Genomic DNA, 4413 nt, shown 5'->3' with positions numbered 1-4413 from the left:
TTCTGAGACACATGAGAAGCCTATTTAGCCTCCTGTTATAGAACACCCTATATGTTCCCCTGTTGTTCAGAGCCTACGGACGACAGACCATCCTGGAGTGAAGGACCACCCTAGCGTGGAGGAGCACCCTGGAGTGAAGGACCGCACTACCTATCATGCCACCGAGCAGTGTCCCCCATTCGTACCATCTAGTATTTCTACATCAGATGCTATATTTGCGCACTAGGGTGTTACGATTTTACGTGAGATATCGAGTTTTCGCGACGATATCTCTTCTCATATGTCTCAATTACGTGATGATATCTCTTCCCAGATGACTCGATTAGAGGATTGTATGACTCGTTTGGAGGACATCGTCACGCGTACATATCCAGCCCTCGTCGCTAAGGTTGTCAAACTACTTCTAATTTATTACTTATATAAAATGTCTATAGTGTTATTATTCTGACAACTATTATTACATTCGTACAGGAGAGGGACGACGTTATTGGGATGACCTCCCCCATTGATACTGCAATACCATCTCATCAGTCACATGAGGTACGTATGTAATTTCAAATTTATATTTAATGTTTCAATGTTGTTACTATATTACAATATAGTTATATATAAAATGTCACTGAATAGATTTAATATTACTATTATCTTAGGGTAGTCGACAGGATGGGGCACCGGTTGACCCTTCCGTGACTTCATTGATCCGATCTGAGGTATGTCACTTATCATTATAACTTAATTTTTAATACTATTTTGTTATCGATTAATTCATGGTATATATTTGTATAGGGTCTTCGTCATGAAGGTCAACCGATCGGATCTCCTATCGCTTTAGATCGTCTACTAGAGGTATGAAAATTATTGTTTATATGATATTTTATATTAAATATCATTAACCATTTTTTCCTTTTGATGCATATAGGGACTCGACATTGACATATCATCGATCGAGGGTTATCTCCAAACACCATCCCCGAAAGTTCAGGTTATGGGGATTTAAGAAATATCATTGATCAATTTGTCTTTAATATTATATATTTTTTTAAATGATGTTTTGTCTCTTTTTCAGGACGAGCGACTATGGTTACTTGCTGATATCCCAAGCTCGATCAAAAAGCTTGTGGATATTAGTTCACGGGAGGAGGACTTTCAAGAGGATATTTCTGAGACCGTTCACATTGAGGTTTGTCAATTATAATCATTAAATAAATATAATTGATAAATATATGTCACTAAGATGTTTTAATATATAATTATGCAGTCTGTCGACGGAGCATGCGCTGTTGACTTGACCACTTCTCAGGATTTTCCAGTTAAACCTCTTCCCGCATACATAGAGAAGGTAACATAAATCGAATAATGTGTATGTTTTTGTTGAATGAAATAATGAATTAATAGTTTTTTGTAACATGTAGTTGGTTCGTACAGCACGTGGTCGGATCATTCAGAAGGGTCCACTGGTTCACACCCCTTATACAAATCCACTCAGAGGGAGGGTAAAACGATAACTCACGACTATTCCATCCTCTGCGTCAGACTGTGAGGAATCTTTCCTCACATGGTATACCAGAGTTGCGACTTCTGACACACATGATGTGTACTTCATAGGATCGAAGTCGAAGGATAGCTTCTAGAGGCTTGTTGTAGAGTTGCGTGAGTGGTTGACCGACGATGTGAGTTGTCTATACTATATAATTTGGTAAAAAGCTAGATATATTTATTAATAACTAACACGTGAACTTGTTTATACCATTTTAGCATGTCGATTCTTTTTTGGCTTTATTACGTCGGCAGCAGGACGATCACCAATCAACTATCTCACAACAGTGGACGACTACCCACACATTCTTTGGAGGCCATATTGAGATGGTCTGGAAGAGTTAGCAGACCACACCGATTGACGAGTTTAAGTTTTCGAGGCTTTTCACGAGGATGGTTGATACAGCGTACACCCCGGGATTGTTGTACAAACCATGGAGGATGGTCGATTAGGTAGAGTATATATATATAGTTCTATTACATTCAATTGGTTAACGACAACGATAAGTAACTAAAATGTCTCACTGTTTATAGGTTTTCATCCCTATAAACTTTGAGAACGCACATTGGGTCACCGGAGTTATAGATTTTCGTGAGTGGTCGATTACGGTATACGATTCAGAGGTTTTATATTCAGGAAATATAGGGACTCTAGAGTAGCACATGCGATTGTACATGACTTTTATTCCCGCGTTATTAGAGGCGACGAGTTTTTGGACAGTTTTTGGGAGGACTCTACGACGTGATCCCTTCACTTTGCATCAAGCGTCGGATGTCCCTCAGCAGGGATTGGGCTCCGATGACTGTGGCATGTTTATGTTACGATTTTTTGAGTGTTTGGCGTTGTCACGGAGCTACGTTTTTCCCTGAGAGTCGTCTACCTCTATGCGTCAACAATTAGCGGCGCAGTTGTATTTTCACTGTATCGAGTAGCTCACGGATGTACATTTATCGTTATTCCTATTTTTAGATGTATATATTTATTGTTTAGTCGTCTACCTCTATGTGTATGATATAATTTATCTGTGGTTATATATGGATATGTATCGTATTTGATTTCATTTTTTAAATCATCTTGTCATGAAAAAACAATAAAAATGTATGATTACTCAAACATTTACACATTTGAAACAATTAGAAGAAATAAAGTAATACTGAAATAACTCATAAGAAACACTAAATTTATTACATCAAATGACAATACAATTACACGTTTGAAACAATAATAAAATACATCGGTTACATAAAACTGAAGTACCACAATGAAGAATCATATAACAAACAAAATTGAGTATAAGCATGTCAAGATCTCGTTCCTTTGCCTTTTGTAGATGAACGTTGCGAGGCGGAGCTCGAGACCGGTGCTGGGGATTTACATTGGGTTCTTGTGTGCCCCGGTTCATGGCAACGACTGCAAATCCTTGGTGTAATAATTTCTCCTTGCGATGGACGACTTGGACGACGACTATCAAGGACGGGGGCCAATATAACTCTGTCTTCTGGTGAGTGTAACCAATCACATTGATTTCCAAGAGGATTGATTGGTTCCTGATATATTGCACGGTAAATATCGATGCGGAAGAATGGATGAACCCATGCGTGCACATTCGTGAGTCTCATATGTCGTGCAACGGCAATGGCATGCTTGCACAGAATACGTGAAAGCTGAAACTTTCTACACGTGCAAGACATGTCACCAAAGTCCACAATACCCATAAATCCACCAAATATAACAACCTGATACCGAGTAGGTGTAATCGGTCAAACATCCAGACTTGCAGACTTTGATAGATGATTGCTGATCTTATCTTCCGCCGAAGGGGTGAGAAAGTTATGACATTCATCTGTAATTTGAAAAAAATATTAAGAACACATTTGGTAATATGATTAACAAAGTGGAAAAAAGTACATGAGACAACTTTTAATTAATATCGATTTGATACTTACTTGCATGGGTTCTCATCTCATAAAACCATCGTTGCATGGTACCACGAATAAACTCCAAGAACATGGTTATAGGTAGGCCCCGTGCATGTCTGACAAGGGCATTAAATGACTCAGCAATATTTGTGGTCATGATGCTTTATCGATGTCCTGAAAAGTATGCTCTACTCCAACGCTCAAATCTGACATCTCGTAGATAAGCTTCAGCTTGGGGGTTCATTGAGTCAAGGGATTACATCATCGAACCAAATTCAGATTCTATGTAAGATTTTGCGGCTTTCCAATATGCACCCGCAACTTGTAAAATGGTATAAAATATGAAAACTCAATATAAGCAAAATGTATGAAAATGCTAAACTGTTATAAATTTAAATACTTGTTTACACTATACCTTCGAGTCTCGTTTATACTTTGCCCACATGTTACATAGAAGATGATGATAATAGCATCCATAGTGGACATCTGGAAAGACTTCAGCCATTGTCGAGTAGATAACATGATGTCGATATGAGATTATTTCAAGCTTAGAGAGGTCAGGGATGCAATCTTTAATTCTCATAAGAAACCAACACCACGTGTCATGATCTTCTTTTTTGCTGACACCGAAACCAATAGGATATATCTTATTATTACCATCAAGAGCCACCGCAATAAATAAATGCCCCAGATATCGACCTTTAAGGAAAGCAACGTCAATGTAAATAATAGATCGAAGATATTCTCTGAATGTACGAACAGAACATCTTAATGCGATGAAAAAATTCGTAAACCAATGGTCATCATCTATTTCAATAGTAGTAACGGTGCCCAGATTAGTACGTTGTAGATTGTAGCAATAATCTGGTAAAAGCATAAATGATTCCTCCGGTGAACCCCTCAATGAATTGATAGCCCAATTTCTTGCCCGCCAAGCCTGTGAGTAGGAAATATCAA

Source organism: Mangifera indica, chromosome 12 (assembly GCF_011075055.1).
Source record: "Mangifera indica cultivar Alphonso chromosome 12, CATAS_Mindica_2.1, whole genome shotgun sequence".
NCBI lineage: Eukaryota > Viridiplantae > Streptophyta > Magnoliopsida > Sapindales > Anacardiaceae > Mangifera > Mangifera indica.
Note: the sequence above shows the minus strand (reverse complement) of the source record.